The sequence below is a fragment of the Delphinus delphis genome, chromosome 4 (genome assembly GCF_949987515.2).
Source record: "Delphinus delphis chromosome 4, mDelDel1.2, whole genome shotgun sequence".
Taxonomy (NCBI): Eukaryota; Metazoa; Chordata; class Mammalia; order Artiodactyla; family Delphinidae; genus Delphinus; species Delphinus delphis.
In genome coordinates, this window is record NC_082686.1 from 76,246,770 (window position 1) to 76,269,331 (window position 22,562).

Here is a 22,562-nt window from a genome sequence, read left to right on the forward strand (position 1 = left end):
TACCATGGAGACTCTTCCTAGGGAATTCCTTAGGAAAATCTTTGTGCTACCTCAAATACACAGCAAGGTTATATCAGGTCACCCTCAGAACCAAAAGCTTAGATACTCTCCAAAAAGGGAAATAACAGACAAGAGGAAGAAATTCTAAGAATTCTTAAAAAGCTATTAAAAAAAAAGATGAGGCATATTCAATTACTAACCCTCAGGGACACTAATATCAAAGAGTGTCCTATATATAACAGAGGTACTGGTATTCAAGAGATTAAAACTCATTCCAGAATCACTCAGATTTGTGCATGGATGCCCTTGTGGAGGTTTAATATAGGAAGAGCATGATCCTTAGTTTGGGTCTCCCACCCGTTCAAAGACCCAGCAGGGAGGGGGAGCCCTGCCATTCACACCTTTAAGAGGTTAGCATATCTGTTAAGCAAAAGTTTTAATCCATGTGTACCCTGGAGCCATAAAGTCCTCCTTCACATCTTATTACTAGAATGTATCATGAAACTGTGGGTCAGAATAGCAACCACTTATAGAATACTCTTGAGTTAGTGTGAGTGACTATTAATTCCCAGGGAAGTGATGTTTAGTAATTAACCATAATGGGCAAGTACTTCGTGATAGCAGTCTCTCCTCATCTTTGAAAAATGGCTCATGAGGAACTTTCCTGGTGGTGCAGTGGTTAAGAATCCGCCTGTCAATGCAGGGGACACGGGTTCGATCCCTAGTGCAGGAAGATCCCACATGCCATGGCGCAACTAAGCCCATGTGCCACAACTACTGAGCCTGCATGCTGCAACTACTGAAGCCTGTGCGCCTAGAGCCCATGCTCCGTCATAAGAGAAGCCACCGCAATGAAAAGCCCATGCACCACAACAAAGAGTAGCCCTGTTGGCCACAACTAGAGTAAGCCCGTGCGTAGCAATGAAGACCCAACACAGCCAAAAATAAATAAATAAATAAACAAATGTAAAAAAATGCCTCATGGACTTCCCACAAGATTCTGTAATGATATATGTAACTTGTTGATAGCGATTCCTTATAGACTCAGTTCTTTCCTTGTTCATTTTCTTCCATCTGAAGAAGCTATGGGGGCCTAGGATCCAAGAACCATTTATTTGTACTTCCTTTGATATTAACAAAATGAAAATTATATAAATTCTAATTGGATGCTATTGTGACATATACTTTTATTTCCTACTACTGAATGATTACACATGGTATTACTAGGTTTATATAGTACCAAAATTTAAACATGTTGTAATGATTCTTGAAGGCTTACAATACCCTGCATCCTCCAGCCTTTATCATACAGACTGGATCTCATTCTTAGCCCATTCATAAACAGATGCCTACAGATATTTCACATTCTTGATTTTGAAGGATCTTGGTTTTCTTACAGATCTGAGAGAATGGTTGATAATGTAAATATAATATGTCTTCTGGCATGCAGGAGTTAATTTTTTTTAATTGTCTATTTTCTTTTATTCTTTTAATCAGGACAATATTCATCTATTATACTTCCACTTTGCTTTTACTTGTGTTGTTTGGATGGTTGAAATGCCTGTCTTGTTCTGTATTCTGCCACTAAATAACCAGAATATCATCAGCTGAATTTTCATAGAAAAAAATTAAGTAATGTGCCAATTGCAGAACAAACTTTGGTGGCATAATAGTGGTATTCATGAGGCTTTCTGTGTTATGTGTAGGATTCTTCTAACACTGATAAGGAGAGTTGTAAAGTTTTCCTATACTGCCCATTATTAATAAATGCCAATTGAAGCAAAAAGAAGAAAACGGCTAGTCTGACAGAAAGTACATAGACTCTTGATGAGAAAGATTAGAAATGGGGATGGAATTCAAGGGTGTCTCTAGATTTCTAGCTTTCTTCCCAGCTGTCTCATCTTAGATGGAAAGTCTGCGTATACTAGAAGAATTTCCAAATCTTATATTGCAAGGTCTTGAATTCCAGAAGTTCTAGAAAAATTGAGAAAAATGAGAATTGGGAAACTATGGAATTTAACTTTGAATACCTTTGAGAAGCTTATAAACTTTTTTATCAAACAATTCATCTCTACCTTTGGAGTGAAAAATTCACACCAATAGCTTGAGAAAGTTTTCTGGTAGAATTTTCCTGATAAGATTACTTTAAAAAAAGTAACCTTTTCTATAACATTATTTGGATATAAATTATTTTGTATGGGACACACTTCGGCCTGTTTGGGGGATCTGTATGGAAGGACGTCAACGTAATTACAGAGGGAGGAAGTGCCATTGCCAGAAGATGATTCATTAATTTCCAGACAGATTCATGGTTTGTGAATCAACAGCCGAGAACTCAGGACCTCTTGGCTAGGAATAGAAGTAGATGCAATAGTTTCAGTGACAGACATCTGTTATGTCTGACAGGGAGCAGTATGGTTCAGTGTTCAGTGTTTTCATCCTTCATGTGTTTCTAGACTTGAAGGAAGATTTTATTTAAATTGAGTTGAGCTAGAGGATTTTTAACAGTAATTATGAACTTATCATTTCCTGTTAATATTGCTGATACAAAAATTGTTATCTCACCAGACTGGTACTAATATTCTAATAGTTAATTTGTGTTGTACCCATATAACAACTTTCTTAACTAAATCAGTTGTATGTTACTTATAAGTGGTATATCAGCTGGATTGTTTGATCGTAAGAAACAGAAACCTACTGTAGCTAGCTTAGACTAAAAGATAATTTGTTAGTAATATGGTGGGCAGGATTTAAAGGGTCAAAGGAAAAAATTGAACAACCAATACTCAAAAAGAAAAATAAAACAGAGTAGTCTCTCAGAATAGCTAAGTGACCCACCTCTGTCAGATGATCCTTTCCTCATTGTGGAGGGATCCATATGTTGACCTTGCCTCCAAGATCACATGCAATGTGGGAGAGGTAGTTCCCTAAATGAAAATCAAGGTGCTTTCATCAAAAGAAAGAGGGAAAGATGTTGGCAGTCAAAAACAACAAACGTCCACCACCTAAACATGTAACTACAATTTTTTTTTTTTTTTTTTTGCAGTACGTGGGCCTCTCACTGTTGTGGCCTCTCCCATTGCAGAGCATAGGCTCAGCGAGCCTGCTCCGCGGCATGTGGGATCTTCCCTGACCGGGGCACGAACCCATGTCCCCTGCATCGGCAGGCAGACTCTCAACCACTGCGCCACCAGGGAAGCCCGTAACTGCAATTCTTAATTAACTTCAGTGAAGAGGGTTTGGTGTTAATCTCATTAGTAGAACATTCATTTATTCATTCAAGAAACATGTGAATGACTATTTTTGTCAGATCTAGTGCTAAGCTTTGAACTGTAAAAAAGAGAGATGTAGTCCCCACTCTCATAGAATGCATATATCTTCTACAGAGATATCATCTCTCTTTACTAAGTACTGTCACTGGCTAGCATCAAATAAGACCTTATTAGATGGAATCATCAAAAATGTTTCAGAGAGCACCTTTATTGTCAGTTAATTCTAATTGGTAGGTAATGGGTTACCTCTAAAGGTTTGGGGCATAGGATTAATTTATATAAAAACGATTTGAAGGAAAATTAATCTTATAATGGTCTGAAGAACAAATTGGTTAAAGTGTAGAGAGTGGCAGCAAGAAGGCTGGGAGGCCAATCAATTACTAGAGACTTATCAACTGCTTTCCTTCTAATATAATCCACAAAAAAATATCAAAATAAAAACAAAATATTAATTTATTGTGAGCTAAAGTGATTTAATGCATAAATTTACTCTTTTCCACTCTACTAGGGAGATACAGATAAGGTAGTTGAGATGGAGAAATATTTGCCTTAAGTTGTTTATCTAGTAGATGGAAGAGGCAGGATCAATTACAGGTTAGCCTACCAGCACTTGGATTCTTTAACTTTCCTTAACTATATAACTATTGATAAGTGGATAGGATGAAAAAAATATATTAGTAAACTTCACATTTTTGACTGGGACTAACTATGGAAGATCTGAGCTAGGTGCTTGTCTCAATTAAAGCTGGATCTCAATAGGAAATAAACTTGTTCTAGAACCTTTGTAATACAAATATTAGCATACATTTCATCAATTAGTTCTTTTAATAGATTTATGTGAATTTATTTTTAACAGTGGGTCACAACCACCTATGATAGAGAATCAGATAAAAAAGCTCAGATCTAGGGCTTCCCTGGTGGCGCAGTGGTTGAGAGTCCGCCTGCCGATGCAGGGGACACGGGTTTGTGCCCCCGTCTGGGAAGGTCCCACATGCCGCAGAGCGGCTAGGCCCGTAAGCCATGGCCGCTGAGCCTGTGCGCCCGGAACCTGTGCTCCGCAATGGGAGAGGCCACAACAATGAGAGGCTCCTGTACCGCAAAAAAAAAAAAAAAAAAAAAAAAGCTCAGATCTTCTGTCACATCTATTGACTTATGCTCTAGAGAAATGTGTGCCTGTGAAGTTTGAATTTTATTTCTTAACATACCTTGTTTTTTTGTTTGTCTGTTTTCATGTATAAAAGATGGGATTCTCTGTACTTGTTCTTTTGGCATTTAAAGTGCCTCATTTGAAAAAGTTTGAATGGTCTGTTTTCATTATTTGTAAGGTTATTGTAAAGTTTATTTATCACCTTTCCTATTTCCATTTCCCATTTCTCTGCAAGTCACACTCATTTTTAAATGTGGCAGGCAAGGATCTATTAAACCACATTTCCACCTTTGTGAAAACGAAACACTTGTTCCCTGAATAAAGTTGATCTTTTTTTGTAACTGACTGCCTACTGTGGCATATAGGAAAGAAAAATAGAATGACTGTATGGAATGTATTTATAAAACAGTGTTTTTATACATACATAAATGAATATTATAAATAAAATGACTCATCAGCTCATAATGTTGCAACGCGAAGGGAATATTCTAGTTATCCTGTCCTCCTAGTTTCCTCTCAACAACAGGGATAGAATAAGAAATTATGGACTCCATACAAAACTTATAAAACAAACCAGAAACTCCTCAACCTTGATTGATATCATCCATGTTTCTCAAAAATATAAATACTGTATGGCTACTTGTATAATTTTTTCTCAACAGAGATATAATAAAACTAGTCAATTAATTTTTCCTTTCTCATCTGAAAGGAAAAAGAAAATCCTCAAACCAGCTTTGAGTTTTCCTTTTTCAGTATTTGTCAATCAAAAAGTGTGAGAAGGGCTTCCCTGGTGGTGCAGTGGTTGAGAATCTGCCTGCTAATGCAGGGGACATGGGTTCGAGCCCTGGTCTGGGAGGGTCCCACATGCCACGGAGCAACTAGGCCCGTGAGCCACAACTACTGAGGCTGCGCCTCTGGAGCCTGTGCTCCGCAACAAGAGAGGCTGCGATAGTGAGAGGCCCGCGCACTGCGAAGAAGAGTGGCCCCTGCTTGCCACAAGTAGAGAAAGCCCTCGCACAGAAACGAAGACCCAACACAGCAAAAATAAATAAATTAATTAATACCCTGTCTTGAAAAACCTCACAGAGACCCACAGAGTTACCCTTAAAAAAAAAAAAAAAGAAAAGTGTGAGAATTTATCTTATGGAAAGGCCATATGCAAAATGAAAATCCATTATCTTTGAGTAGTTATGAGAAAAGACTTTATGGAGAAAGGGATATCTAAACAAATTGTTTTGTTATTATGCCTCCCATTGATTTATTAAATAACGTTCATTCAGTGCTGGGTACGAAAATGAATAAAACAAGGACTCTGCTCTCATGAAATTTAAATTCCATCCAGCGGAAAGGTACAGTATCACATGTGTAGTAGAGTATGATTAGTGCTGTAATCGAGATGAATACCAAGTCATCCTTTGGCACTTTGTGGGCAGTAAACACCTTGACTCATCTAATCTGCCCGCCTTCAGAGCTTTGTATTAGAGGATGCTCAATACTTGAATGAAGGAAATAGATCCATCCATCCAAGAGAATAGACTTCCTTGATATACATGTGCATCTATCCCAGGCAGTAGTCAATAAATATTCAAAACATGGCCCAGTCTGAGATGCAGTTGAAGGCATTAAGAATTGGGAAGAAGTTTGAAGTAAATAACCACAAAGAGCTCTCACAGCCTTAAGTTTTGTGGGCCTATGCCTAAAATGGGAAAATGGGTATGCATTCTTCACTTTCTTACCATCTCAGCTTTAACAGGTATAGTTCTCTATGGAGAGCTCAGAAAATCTACACATAAGAAACCTCTATAATACAAAAATCATGATAACTATTTGAATGCAAAGTAGGTAATATAAAAATAATTAAATATTAAGTCCAATTATCATGTCTTATTATTAATATTGAAAACATTTTCTCCAAATAATGTAATGCCTGCATGAAAGTAGGATTGGCAAAAAAAGCAGCCAAGTATTCCCCTAATATTGATTATGCTTGTGAAAGCTGCTCTGTGAACTATGTTCTTCTAAAAATTCAGAATCCCAAACAAGGAAAGGTTAGAATAATGAGGCCATTAAAATAACTTACGCTGGGCTTCCCTGGTGGCGCAGTGGTTGGGAGTCCGCCTGCCGATGCAGGGGATGCGGGTTCGCGCCCCGGTCTGGGAGGGTCCCACATGCCGCGGAGCGGCTGGGCCCGTGAGCCATGGCCGCTGGGCCTGCGCGTCCGGAGCCTGTGCTCCGCAATGGGAGAGGCCACAACAGTGAGAGGCCCGTGTACCGCAAAAAAACCCCAAACAAACCAAAAAAAAAGAAAAAACAAAAAAAAAAAACAAAAAAAAAATGACTTACGCTGACTGTGATCAATTAAGATATATTATAGCTATATAGACCTTCCAGGAACCTGTTTGATTTTTTTTTTTAATTATTATTATTACTTTTTATTTATTTTGGCTGTGCTGGGTCTTCGTTTCTGTGCGAGGGCTTTCTCTAGTTGTGGCAAGTGGGGGCCACTCTTCATCGCGGTGCGCGGGCCTCTCACTATCGCGGCCTCTCTTGTTGCGGAGCACAGGCTCCAGACGCGCAGGCTCAGTAGCTGTGGCTCACGGGCCTAGTTGCTCTGTGGCATGTGGGATCCTCCCAGACCAGGGCTCGAACCCGTGTCCCCTGGATTAGCAGGCAGATTCTCAACCACTGCGCCACCAGGGAAGCCCCCACCTGCTTGATTGGGAAGACTACTTGTAGGACACAGCTCTTCATCTTAAATAAATGTTTTGTTTGTGTTTATGTATGTCATCTTGTAGGTTTAGATGGTATACCCAAATCCCACAGGAAGGAAGAGAAGAGAGGAGAGAGAGAGAGAGTGCCCAAAAGGCACTGATCCTTGCAGGGAAATTCCACTTATTTGTAATTTATTTGTACTCAAAACGTAATATTATGATGGTTGTTTACAAAAAGGGAGCATCTGGAGCAAAATTTAGAGGTTTGGGGAGTGATATGGTTTTAAGAGTTTTGAGTCAAGCAGTCCTGGAAGGAAAATAATTTGAAGAAAAAGTACTTGACTTTGTGTGACTATTCCAGTTTCTATAGCATTTTAACAGCAAATTTAATCTCTCTTATTAATCTTCAAAGATATACTGTTAGACGTCAGGCCCAGATTGAAAGTCCAAGCCTTCTGGATCCAATTTTTTGTGTTTTTTATTACCCTACATTGATGAGGAAATCATGTTGGAAATTGTATGTAAAGTCGGCAAATTATGGTTAGAAAAATGACTCCATCAGATTAACATTTGTTTGCCACCACTATTGCATTCAGAGGACCACATAAGACACACTGAATACATTTTGAGTATTGTAGACAAAACTTTCCTTTTCTAAGGACCATGTGAGCTTATAGAAGAAAGTGGAAAATGGTAATTGCCTTTGAAGAAAATTATAAGAGAATCAAATATATTACACTCAATTTCCTTTTTTATTTAATAAGTTTTTGTTCCTTTCTCTTCTTCTGATTATAATAATACCTAGAAGCCAAAAAGAAATTATGCATGATCCAACTATCTAGAAGCAATCACTATTGACATTTTGGCTTTTTTCCCCTGTATTTATTCTATCCATTTTTACATAGTTAATGTCATGTTATAGTTACACATTATATCTTAATATGTTCACATATATTGTCACAATCATTTTTCCATGTCACTAGAAATCTTTGTAAGTAATATTTTAATTATATGCACAATATTCCACTTAATGGGTAAACAGTTTCACTTCAACACTTGCCTAATGTTAAATATTTAGGTTGTTTTCAATTTGTCACTCTTTTAGGTAATACTATGATGACATTTTTATTCTTGTTTTGAGAGTAGACTACGATTCCCTATATTGTATTGTTATGTTATATAAACAGATAATGGTTTATATAATATACAATTTATGATGTGTATTATATATTTTTATCAATATATATGATTTATATGACTTTTATAAATGTAAATCATTAGAGTGAGTGGAAATTATGTAGCTAGCCTGGAAATGCTTTGATTAAATGGTAAATCAAGATAGATAAAGAGAGAAAGAAAAAAGGAAAAGAAAGAAAGAAAGAAAGAAAGAGAAAAAAGAAAGAAAGAAGGAAAGGAAGAAGGAAAGGAAGGAAGGAAGAAAAAAGAGAGAAAGAGAGAAAGAAAAAGAAAGATTGATAGATGATGATTTAAGTAAGGAAGCATAGAGAGGGAATTCTAAAACTATATATATATACCAGAGGGAATATATTAGTATTTTTTCTTGGAAGTTGAGGGGCATATTTTTTGTAAAGCAAGAATTAGAACTGTTAAGGATGGATACACTTACACTTTTTGGCACATGTTTAATATTTTGAGATGTTAGCAAGAGGCAAGTGAAGTCCTCTTTAGATATTTTATTAATAGGGGAATCTTAGGAAACCTGATGGATTAGGGTCCAGACAGGAGACAGAAACCACCCTAGTAATTTGATAGAGAATATTTAACATAAATAATTTTAATTAGGTATAAAATTGCTGACTATTAAAAGAGAAAAGGAAGAATTCAAAGGTGTAAGAGAGGTGGCAACTGCCGGAAGCTGCTGCCATGCCACCCCTACAGCTGAGGGAATAAAGGAACAAAGAAGGAAGGGTCCTGTAGATCCAAAAATGAGACTTCTGAGGAGAGGGCTCTGCTCCTCCACTGCTGGTGTGTCTGAGCTCAGAGAAGGTGCCTCAGACCTCTGCGAAGGGGATATTGCTGCTATAGGAACGACTTTTGCCATCATGGGGACAAAGCTTTGCGGAGGTGCTACTCGCAGGAACCACAAGCTGACAGAGATCCCCCAAGAAAACAACAAACCATGGGGCAAGTCCTGCCTTCCTCTTCCAATCTTGCAGCCTCCCTCTAGCGCCCTCTATTGACAGAGTCTGTCGGGGTAAAGCCGCCAGAGCAGAAGTCTGCAGTTTCAGGTGCAGCATCTCAGAGTACAGGAGGGTGGGATTGCAGCTGAAAAATATCCTAATAGCTGGCATAGTTCACATGTTCTGACATGGATTAAATAAATGGATAATTGCAGGCAACATCTCTATTTAGAGTGAGCCATTTAAAGCCAAGATCCTTTCCTTCATTCTTGGATTGTGGAAATGGAAAATCTCAATTCTGACAAAATCCAATTACCATCTTCGTATGCTTTTAAAGAAAGAGAACTATACTGACCATATGCATTGGTCAGAATTTCTACTCTGCCTCTAGAGTATCTATGATGACCGTGAGCAAATGATTTACGTCGCTTAGGCTCAGGTTACTTTCTAATAACATGAAACTATATCTTTTTTATTTTAAAAAGATTTTTGAAGACCAAAATCAGATAATATCATGAAATCATTTTGTATGTCAACAAATCATTGGTTTCCTTTCCAAATCCAAATAGTTTCTAAGTAGGACAGGGTGAATTTCTACAACATCTCAATTCTATTTTCTATTTATTCTTATGATAACTACGTAAGAAGAGGTTCACGTACATACTAAGTAAACATTTTCCAGTGGACTTTAATCCCTGATTTTAATTTCTTTTCTTTTCAGTGTGTGTTGCAAACATTGATGGATTTTATGGATTAATCTTGTATAGAGTATTGCTTAAAGTACATCACTTTCTTGCCTGCCCACTGTTTGGTGACATCAGTCTACACTGCCCACGTACATTGCGGTCACATGCTATTTAAGCAACACCTCATTACATCTTCATCCCCATCTACATTTCTAAAGTCTTTCTCCATAACATATTTTTGTATAACTGACAATTGACATAGCCTCCTTTGAGCTTCTACAAGAGAATGGTTTATTCTGCGTGAACATACTGCACATGTATGTTTGTTAGAGAATCTTTTTATTCTGTAGCATATTTTGTATTTGTTTGTAATATTCTTCGTATGAGACTGTAAGCCTTTTGATATTAGAGGTCATTTTTAAAAATTTTTAAATTTTTATTATTTATTTAGTTGGAGGCTGTGTTGGGTCTTCGTTTCTGTGCGAGGGCTTTCTCTAGTGTGGCAAGCGGGGGCCACTCTTCATCGCGATGCGCGGGCCTCTCACTATCGCAGCCTCTCTTCTTGCGGAGCACAGGCTCCGGACGCGCAGGCTCAGCGGCCATGGCTCACGGGCCCAGCCACTCCGCGGCACGTGGGATCTTCCCGGATCGGGGCACGAACCCGTGTCCCCTGCATCGGCAGGCGGACTCTCAACCACTGTGCCACCAGGGAAGCCCTAGAGGTCATTTTTGTCTCAGTGCCTCTTACAGTGTCTTGCAGGTCATAAGCGCATAATAAATACTTGTTGCATGACATATTTGCAGAAGAAGATTTGGCAGAACTTTATGTTCAATTTGATATAAGGTGTGAAGGAGACAAAGCAACCAAAGATGACTCATGTTTGTGAGCCTGGGAATGATGGGAACTTTTATGTAATACGGAAATTCAGAATGAATAATAGATTCGAGGAGGGTTTGGAACTCCATTTGCCAACATGCTCAGGTTTGGCTGTTAGGAGAATGCTTAGCTGAAGTGTTTTATTCCGTTAAGAGAGTATTTTGAGAAATTTGGTAAAAAGAGGATAAGCAATATTATAGAGTTATACCTTAGAGGTTGAAATTGAAACAAGGGCTTTATTTCCTGAGGGAGGAAGAATAGAAAGCCCTAGGGGAGTGTCATTCAACTAATAAAACTTATTGAACACATACCATGTACAGAGATCCACTGGTGAATTCAACAGATAAGGTCCCCAACTGTTACGAAGTTTACAGATTTACTGCTGTAAATTGTTAGAGGCAAAACATAAAACAGGAATGGTCAGGTGGTTAAAAAATATTAAACCCACAAGTTGGTGTCCTTTCATATTTATCCATTCAACAAATGTTTGTTGAGTGCCATTCATAAACTAGTTGTTGGCCTGTATTCTTTGGGATATAGCAACAAATAAATGAGAGAGCCTCAGAGACACTGCAATTTAGACTTAAAACCCTGGAGAACCAGTCAATGAGGGTGTTGAGACTACTAGTGGCTGAGGCAATTTCAGCCTTAAATTGTGTCTTTGCCTGGGAGGTTTCTTATTTGTCTTGGCCTTCTTATGAGCAATAATGCAGGTTCCTTAGCTTCAGATATATCTGACCTAACCCTCAATGCACGGGAAAGAGTATAGACACTTTCTAGAAGGGTATTCCTAGCCTAACAAGGAGGGTGCCCTAGATCCAGTGGATTCCTATCTTGAACTTGGTTCTGTGCAAACTTGTTTAACAATTCAGACTTTAGTGTAAAGCATTGTAAAGAGTTTTGGATCAGTACTAAAGAGGTTCACACTCAAGTCAACTTGACTGCCGGTTCATATATCCCAACTCTAGTAAAAGAGCCCCTTCTTAGTTCAAGACCACCTACTTAAATAACTAGACTCTTAATTCATTTTCCTGTGTCTGGGTCCCTAAGATAAATTGCCCCTTTTTCCAAACACCGCCTTAGGTGTTTGGTCCCCACGTCCAGCTGTAAGGGCATGCCAAGTACTGGAACTGCTTCCTATAGGAAAGGCATAGATAACCAGCAGAGGAAAATCCTCAGCATCAAATTTTTATAAGGAAATCATGAAAATGATGTTTTGGTAGAGAACTTACACAAATGTCCAGCCTTTCATTCAACATAGTAATTCAACAAGTGTTTATTAAACACCTATTATATGTCATGCATTGCTTTAGGGGCTAGAAATACAGTAATAACAATCCAGATTCTTTATCTTCATAAAACTTCCATTCAAATGGGTAGACAAACAAACAATAAATATAAAGAATAGATATAGAAGATAATGTCAGGCAATAATATGAGCTATAAAAAAATAAAGCAGGGTTAAGGAATAAGGAATGACAGCTGTTCTTTTGAGTGTGTCAAAAGAACAGCTGTCATTCCTTATTCCTTAACCCTCACAAATGTCTTTGTGAGACATTTCTGAGGAAATAGTTTTTGAACAGAAATTGATTTATTCAAATCTCTTTCTTTTTAACTAAGCTCTGGAAACATAGCGCTCAATAATAGGGACAAACATAGTCAAAGCCTGCTGAACAACTGCTCAAGATGAGTCCAGGTGGTCTGATCCCCTGAGATGTGAAAAAAATGTACTAAGAAGAGAATTTAAGATCCGTTGGCTTCATCAAGATATATCAAGGAATATGTCACCTGTCACACGTGCCGATCACTGGACACAATCTTGCAAAAGGACACACAACTCTATTTCTTACAGTTTGAAACTTGTCATTCTCGATGCTCTGTTGCCAGCATCAAAGCTGGCTTCCAGGCTGTCACGGGCAAGTGAGCACAGCTCCGTGCCAAAGCTAACTAATTTGCTAATCACCACTGATTTTGCAAAGTGTGTTGTGGAGATTTGTCTGGACAGGTTTACCGTCAGAGTGGATATACCACTGTATTAAAAACAAGATAGAAAAGTGGAGGGTGAAGTGGCACCAGATGGGGAGAAAAGCCATTGAACTACGAAGAAGCAAAGAAAGACATTTTGGGTTTCTATGTGGCTGTGGCTACAGATACCCAAATAACAAGTCAGTTCACCAAGACGTTCAAATTAACGGTTACCTGAGGGGTTACAAGGACTTACTCTTTGACCAAAGTGACAATAAACCTCAGCAAAAATTATCAATGCATAAAAGTTTTTAATACATTATTCAATGAATGGTCATATGTATGACCAAGGACTACAAAAAGATTTTGTGTTTAGAAGTTCCAGTGACCATTTCTTCCTGGTGTTTAGCATTTACCATCCAATGAGCAACAAGTACTTTTTAAGCAGCAATATAGTTGGAATCTAAAGCCCATTAAATCTCAGCTTGTGAGGATCTGGTGTTTCCCTAAATGAAGTTTCACTCTACTTCTCAGTAAATACTTACTAGAGAAATAATGAGGTGAAACCCCAAATTACTAATACTTGAATATGAGTACTAAATTTGCTTTGGCATGTATCCAAAAATTTCATTCAGTGTCATTACTAAAACCGAATTAGTCTGGAACATGTGGTCAGGGATGTCTTTAATGTCGGAGAGGGTACCAGAATGGGGTGTTACCTCACTGGTGATGCTGAGCTTCTATGTCCTTGGCTGCCTTCTTTTCCTCTAATTCAAGAAGAATAGATTTTTGTTTGAAGGCTAGACAATATTACCTCTAAGACGGTTTTAAGTCTCAAGTTTCTTGTGCCTTCAAACTGTGCTCTTTGGAGTCCTCTGTGTTCCCGTGAGCACCATCAGGTTCCAGCATGGACATTGTAGAGAGGGTTCTGGTCAGCAAGCATTTCAACCAACCTCTGCTTTTACCTCTTTTACATACTGGGGTTTGCAGTATATTTTCATTTGAAGAAAATGTTTTGTGTATAAAAGCGAAGTGTTTTGGGGACAAGGAGGTTACAAATGGGAGTGGGTATATGGCAATGAATCTCCAGAAAAAGGATTGATTTTTGTTAATTATTGCTCTATCTTTCAACTTGATTTTTTCATTCCGGTGGTCTCTAACCACATTAAGATGTGGTTAGCTCTCTTACCTCTATTACTTGATTCATATTTAAATATGATTTGTTGTATTACTCAGTTACCAATGCATGAGACCAGGGCAGGAATTCATGTTTTGAGGAAAGGCGTGTTAATAAATATCTTCCATAAAAACAGCAAGTTTCTGAGGAAAGAAATATTCATGTATCTGGGCATGGGATAATTAATATGTCTTAAGTGGGATAATTAATTTATCTCTGGAATTAGCTATATATGATAGACCCTGATGTCTGTCAGCAAAACATAACCAGAGTCATTCCTAGGAATACATTAACTATGTTTAAAAAACATATTATGGAGACTCATTAGTTTAGTGGGAAAGCTTGCTTCTTCATACTGACACAATACATTCAATTATTACAATGAGAATGCAAGGAAAATGGTATTTAAAGAGGGGAGTTAATGGGGTGAGGGAAATTGAGAATGCAGAATAATCGTAACCTGAGACCAAATAAGGTGAAGTTTTTGAGTAAAGCTATATTTTAACAACTATTTGATATAACACCTTTTTAACATAAAAGTATTTAACTTGACATTAATTATTGATCTTAGGTTCTGTGCCTTTGACAGAGTATGGATTATAATGTGACATACATACTTGGGGAATTACAGAACAATGGCAGGGGTGGTAGGGACCTCTGACTTAAGAGGAAGATTGAAAAGTCATTGAGTTAGATGCCAAGAGATTGAGGTTTTGAGCGAATCTTTACCAAACATTACTGACCATGGACAATTAACATTCTTTCTCTAGTGTTTCCATAGTTTAAGGAAATTGAATTAGTTCTAAAGCTGTTTCCAGTTATATAATTATATGAATTAAAACAAAATAGAAAGCTTAGAGTCACAACATGTTATTCCAAAGAATATATTTATGAAAAAACCTAGTTAAGATAAAAATAAATTTGATTTTATAGCAATCTCTGTGCAGAGGAAAAGAGATTTGAAAGCTAGAAGATAAATAGAGGGAGTGATTGTCAGAGATATTAATAAAAAAAAAACTCTGAAAAGACCTGGCACTCATTGGGAAAATGGACACTGCTCCTCTCAAATGATTTTTGCTTGAAAAGAGAGTGGTCTTTTGCCCCTCATACCTCTTTTTATTGACTTTAATAACTGGAATTTAAGTTCCACCAAATTTGAATTTGATTTTTTAAATTGTAAGAAAATTCCACTTCTCCAAATGCCTCCTTCCCTAAATCGTCACTGTGTATGATAGTTCACCATTTGAGACATGAGTCTCAGATATTTGTTCCTATAATTTAAAAAAAACTGTCATCATAATTGAGGAAATTATTTTTTATCTAACCCTATTTTTGTATAGCCAAGAATAGGCAGTATTTTTTCTTTCATTGATACCAATTACTCTGTAATAAAAGGACAACCACTTTGGTATTATAATTTGATGTTAAAGAAATATGTCAAGATTTTTTTCTATTGCCCTATTCTACCAAATAATTGTTTCTGTCTGAAAAGCTAATGGTTTATCTTTATAATTTAAAATGTTTCACAGGGTTTTTGCTTATTGGTATTAACCCTGCTGTGTGAATTATATGTACTTGCCAAATATGTTAATCTAGAATAACATATTACAACTTTAAAGTATTTTCAAGAAATATTTCCTCTTTCTTTTTCAAATATATAAGTATTTCTCAAATACTAACATGGATTTAACTTTTAGACATGACATTTTACCCTTCTGGAAAGCTATTCTAGTTTGGGATGCAAAAAAATCAATGTTCATACTAACTTTTAATAATTTAGCAGTTATTTAGACAGCTAAGTTTTAATAGTGTTAATTGATTTATACTTTACACTATTTCCAGTGTGATCAAATACAAATTTTAACTCAGTAGGTAAGTTTCTGCAAACTTCCTCATAAAAAAAAAAACAAAACATAATCTTTGTGCCTGCTTGAGATTATACTGAGACTTTTACCTATTGGCTTTTCTTTGTTACAGGAATGGGTAGGGAACACGTATATAGTAAGCCTAGAATGGAACAGAATGAGTTACATGTTAACAGCTGTCCTGAGAAGCAGTCTGATTTCCTGGGCCTGTTGCCAAGGAGAATCTTCTGGAGCCCTGGAAAGTGACTCTGGGGCTTAACAGTATAAAAGTTTGGGGCCAGCTGAGAGTAGCATAACATCTGAGGCCCTTCGTGATCTGACACCAACTTATCATTTTGCTTACCACTTATTTTGTTTGCCTCTTCACTATACTTGACTTTACATTCTTACTACATGGGACCATTCACCATTTCCCAAAGAAAACCATATTTTTACTAACTACAGGCACTTTGGCTTATACCATCAGCCTGAAGCACCATTACTTCTCCCTCTTCTCTCTCCAGGTGCTCAAATTCTAATTCTTCATGGCCTTGTGCTTTAAACTAACAAGTAGATATTCCATACACTGAAACAGCCCTTTACAACGTTGAAGAGCCTTTCAAATCTATTACCTTATTTGAGTCTTACAAGAACCTTGTCAGGATTTTAGGTTACAATCAAATTAGTTTAAAATATAATTTTTCAGATGGGGAAAAAGAAAACATAGATGTGTTTTGACCAACTACAGATTACACAAATATTTGATGAAGAATTTGAACTTAAGTAATTTGTCTTAAAGCAAAGATTATTTGTCTTGATTACCATACATAACCCCATGACATCTTTCATTTTACAGAATAATATAACTTAAGAATTGGAATAGCTCTGGTAAATTTAATTTAGTTAAATTTACTTTCTTGCTTTCACGTATTTTTTTTTTCTGATAGGCTTCCTTGAAAGGTAAAATGGCCCAAGGCTGTCATCAGTGAATTAGAGTTCAAAAGGTATTCCTGGTTGAATATACACCAAGTCTGCACTTCATGCTATTGAGAACTGTGGCTTTGTGATTAAGTTTGTCACATGGTAACCGTGAAAAAGGAAACAGTCTCCATGAAGTTTCAACATGATTGGCAAACACTGGTTTTTGAAATAGCAATTTGCTGTTTCCATGTGATAGAACAACATTTTACTTATCCAGAGATGTTAAAACAACCTGCAATTCCAAAGGGGTTAGGAATTATAATGTAGGGTAAGAATTGATTTGTCAAAAGTGCTGATTCATATTTAGCGTTTCACGAGAAACTTTGATTTTCCCAAAGTGATACATGAGCCTTTGGAACAACTTTGCTCTACTCAGTCATCCGATTTCCCTGTGGAGCATACAGGCTTTGTGGTAAGTATTTTGATTCCCAAAGGAATGCCTTTGGGAAATGCCAGACCAGCACAAATCATAAAGCTTAAAAGTGCCTGACTCTCCACTGCTACTATTACTACTGGGTGTCTTGCTGAAGTTTCTAAACCTTTATGTACTGCAAAAAGTTGAAATGAATCAGAAAACTGTAGCTGGGGGTGAAGGAAAAATAGAAGAGATTACATTTTGTCAATTCTTTTATTCTTTATCTCTGGTTTCTAGGTTTTGGACAAGTAGAGTGAGATGAAAGAACGTCCCTGCTGTCTTACTGAAAGACAAAGTCGTGGTTCCTGGAGCTCAGGTACAAGACTTAGGTTGAATATGTCACAGTTAAATCTTGGGAATGACTTAGTTCTATGCTGGCAGAGAAAAATGCCGCTGTACATTTTTTAGGGTTTGCAAGTAGGACAAGAGAAAAAAAATTAAAATGACTTGAGGATTATTGTGGCCACAGAGAGATTTGAGAGGGCAACTGCAAGTCTTAAGACTTGTATTTGATTATTTCCACTCTTGTTGCCATATATATTTTGAGGCTTGTTGAGCTATTCTTCACTGTGTGTTTGAGAAAAGAATGTTTTATAGGATTTATAGAACTTGGTTTGAATTATTGCTTCAATACTCTCTACCTCTGTAACTTTAGCCAAATCATGTAGTTCCTTTACTTATCTCTTTTCCTTTTCAATAGAACAAACTTGACAATATCTATCTTTTATAACTCACAAAACTATTGTGGGGCTCAAATAAGATAATAAATAATGAAAGCCTTGACGTCTCATAAAGCAGTAAAGAAATGTAAGGAGTCATTGAGATTACATCATAGAAAGTGAGTCTAGCAAACCTTCAGTATTTTTTACATTCATGTAATCACATTGCCCTACCATATTTTATGTAATAAGATTTCAGCTTTCAAAAGGCACACTCACAAAATTGAGAATCTGAGACTAGGACAGTAAGCTGGCACTAGATTTTTCCTGGTGGTTTAGGATTTCACCAAAAGAACATTAAGGTTTCAGGTGTTTGTTTCACTTTGTTTACACTTTGGGCTGGGTACAAAGTTCCAAAGAGGCGTGCCATATCCTTATAAACCCCCATAATCTGCTAGAAGGCCCTTCCGCAGGAGCCCACTACAGAACAGTATGGCGATGCTTTTCTCCCTTCCTCCTTTCCTTCATTCCTGCCATAGGTAGCCAAGTACTTACGATTTATCTATATGAACAAAGAAAATATTTATTCTAGTGCCCAAACTTGTTTGTAGAAGTCAGAATTTCGTTATCACACTTCTTTTAAGTCTTCAGAAAATGATATATTTGATATCATTTAATTTTTCAATTTATACATTTCATTTAAAAAACTCACTATACTGAAAGGGAAGCACCACTGAAATATGAATGAGATTTGGTGCACTGATTTTTAATTTGGCCATTCATCTCCTCGCTAAAGTGGGGGGACAGATGAAGATATCTGCTTAAAATGGACTAGGAAGCCTCTTTATTCTGGCACTGGGGGTCAGAGGAGAAGGGTTCCTCCTTGCTGTGGGCCTCACACAACTGAAAACCCATTTTTCCCCGGCACTGGGCTTGAAACGGGAAGGACTCCTCCTTTCTGTGGGCATCACACCTCAGAAAACCCTTTCATTCTGGCACTGCATATGAGAGAGGAAGGGCTCTATCCTGCTGTGGGCATCACTTCTCTGAAAACACCTTTATTCTGGCACTGGGGGGGAGAGGGGAAGTTTTCTTCCTTGTTGTGTACATCACAATTCTGAAGATCCCTTTATTCTGGCACTAGGGTTGTGAGGGGAAGGGCTCCTCCCTGCTGTGTGCAGCAAAACTCTGAAAACCCCTTTATTCCGGCACTGGGGGTGAGAGGGGAAGGGCTGGTCCTTGCTGTGGGCATCACACCTCTGAAAACCCCTATATTCTAGCACTGGGAGTGAGACGGGATGGGTTCCTACTTGTTTTGTACATCACACCTCTGAAGATCCCTTTATTCTGGCACTAGGGGTGAGAGTGGAAGGGTTCTTCCTTGCTGTGGGTCTCACACCTCTGAAAACAACTTTATTCTGGCATTAGGTTGCCAGGCACATTATTATTCTGGCACAGACGAATGGATAAAGATGTGGTACATATATACAATGGAATATTACTCAGCCATAAAAAGGAATGAAATTGAGTCATTTGTAGACACGTGGATGGACGTAGAGTCTGTCATACAGAGTGAAGTAAGTCAGAAAGAGAAAAACAAATATCGTATATTAATGCATATATGTGGAACCTAGAAAAATGGTACAGATGAACCAGTTTGCAGGGCAGAAATAGAGACACAGATGTAGAGAACAAATGTATGGACACCAAGGGGGGAAAGCAGCAGGAGGTGGGGGTGGGGGTGTGATGAATTGGGCGATTGGGATTGACATGTATACACTGATGTGTATAAAATGGATGACTAATAAGGACCTGCTGTATAAAAAAATAAAATAAAATTCAAAAATTCAAAAAAAAAAAAAAGAAAAAAGAGACCAGAGAGCTAGCTCTTTGTCTTTCTCTCTCTCTCTCTCTCATTCTCTCTCTCCTTCTCCCTCTCTGCCCACCATGTAAGGATACAGCATCTGTTAACCAGGAAGAAGGTGTTCACCAAGAACCTGACTGCACTGGAATCCTGCTCCTGAACTTCCAGCTTTCAGTCCAGAACTAAGAGAAATAAATATTTGTTGTTTAAGCCATCCAGCCTATGGTAATTTTGTCATAGCAATCTGGATGAACTTGTGTCAGTTGCAGTTGACCTCAATTTCCAATTCGATGATCTGTTTTGGGCTTCATTATATTGATACATATCATTAGACCCTACTGATCAACCCCTAAAACTCTCCCCTACGTATCATCCAGGTCTTGCATCACTCTCTGACCATCCTTCTCAGTCTCTGACCAACTCCTTTTCCTTTACCTGCTCCTTAAACCGACGATGGGTTCCACCATCATCTACTCCTTTTCTTGTTCTATTCTGCTAATGAGGTGATATTATTTTCTGTCATAATTTCAGCTGTTACCCATATGCTCCTGATTCCAGATCTATATTTACCACCCTAACATCTACCCTACACTTATATTTCCAACTGGAGATATTTGTCATTTCTCCCTGGATACCCTTCCAGCATCTTATATCTACCAATAAGAATCATACTTATTATGCCCCGAATCCACCAAAAGATTGAATTAAATAAATGGAACAAAATTAAGACATACCACTAGATCTAAAAAAAAAAAAAAACTATTTACAAAAGTATATAAAAAAAGAAAGATTCAAAAAGGACATGGAAAAATAACATGAGGAAATACAGAGGAAAATTTTAAAAATCAAAAAATGTGAAACTATCTGGGAAATAGTCTTCAGTATTTATTTCATATGCTAAGTACACACAGACATACACACACATACACAATCAAAATGTTAGCACTGGGCATTAAATATGCTTAAGATGGCACTTTTACCTTGTCTTAGTAATCAAGGAAAAGATCTGGATTCTCTTAGAGTTGATGAAAAAGTTATTATGGAAAAGACTCAACATAGATGATTCTTAATCATTCCTTTGTAAACTCTGTATTTCTTAGCTAATGTAACTCCTTGATTTTATGCCCACTTTTTTTTTAATTTTTTTAACATCTTTATTGGAGTATAATTGCTTTACAATGGTGTGTTAGTTTCTGCTTTATATCAAAGTCAATCAGTTATACATATACATATATCCCCATATCTCCTCCCTCTTGCATCTCCCTCCCACCCCTCTAGGTGGACACAAAGCACTGAGATGGTCTCCTTTTGCTATGTGACTACTTCCCACTAGCTATCTATTTTACATTTGGTAGTGTTTATATGTCAATGGTATTATCTCACTTTGTCCCACCTTACGCTTCCCCCTCCCTGTGTTCTCAAGTCTGCTCTCTATGTCTGCATCTTTATTCCTGTCCTGCCCCTAGGTTCTTCATAACCATTTTTTATTAAGACTCCATATATTTGTGTTAGCATACGGTATTTGTTTTTCTCTTTCTGACTTACTTCACTCTGTATGACAGACTCTACGTCCATCCACCTCACTATAAATAACTCAGTTTTGTTTCTTTTTATGGCTGAGTAATATTCCATTGTATATATGTGCCACATCTTCTTTATCCATTCATCTGTCGATGGACACTTAGGTCGCTTCCATGTCCTGGCTATTGTAAATAGAGCTACAATGAACATTGTGGTACATGACTCTTTTTGAATTAAGGTTTTCTCAGGGTATATGTCCAGGAGTGGGATTTCTGGGTCGTATGGTAGTTCTATTTGTAGTTTTTTAAGGAACCTCCATACGGTTTTCCATAGTGGCTGTATCAATTTACATTCCCACCAACAGTGCAAGAGGGTTCCCTTCTCTCCACACCCTCTAAAGCATTTATTGTTTGTAGATTTTTTGATGATGGCCATTCTGACTGGTGTGAGGTGATACCTCATTGTAGTCTTGATTTGCATTTCTCTAGTGATGTTGAGCATCCTTTCATGTGTTTTTGGATTGGGTTGTTTGTTTTTTTGATATTGAGATGCATGAGCTGCTTGTAAATTTTAGAGATTAATCCTTTGTCACTTGCTTCACTTGCAGATATTTTCTCCCATTCTGAGGGTTGTCTTTTTGTCTTGTTTATGGTTTCCTTTGCTGTGCAAAAGCTTTGATGTTTCATTAGGTCCCATTTGTTTATTTTTGTTTTTATTTCCATTTCTGTAGGAGGTGGGTCAAAAAGGATCTTGCTGTGATGTATGTCATAGAGTGTTCTGCCTATGTTTTCCTCTAAGAGTTTTATAGTGTCTGGCCTTACATTTAGGTCTTTAATCCATTTTGAGTTTATTTTTGTGTATGGTGTTAGGGAGTGTTCTAATTTCATTCTTTTACATGTAGCTGTCCAGTTTTCCCAGCACCACTTATTGAACAGGCTGTCTCTTCTCCATTGTATATTCTTACCTCCTTTATCAAAAATAAGGTGATCGTATATGTGTGGGTTTATCTCTGGGCTTTCTATCCTGTTCCATTGATCTATATTTCTGTTTTTGTGCCAGTACCATACTGTCTTGATTACTGTAGCTTTGTAGTATAGTCATAAGTCAGGGCATCTGATTCCTCCATCTCCATTTTTCTTTCTCAAGATTGCTTTGGCTATTCAGGGTCGTTTATGTTTCCATACAAATTGTGAAATTTTTTGTTCTAGTTCTGTGAAAAATGCCATTGGTAGTTTGATAGTGATTATATTGAACCTGTAGATTGCTTTGGGTAGTATAGGCATTCTCACAATGTTGATTCTT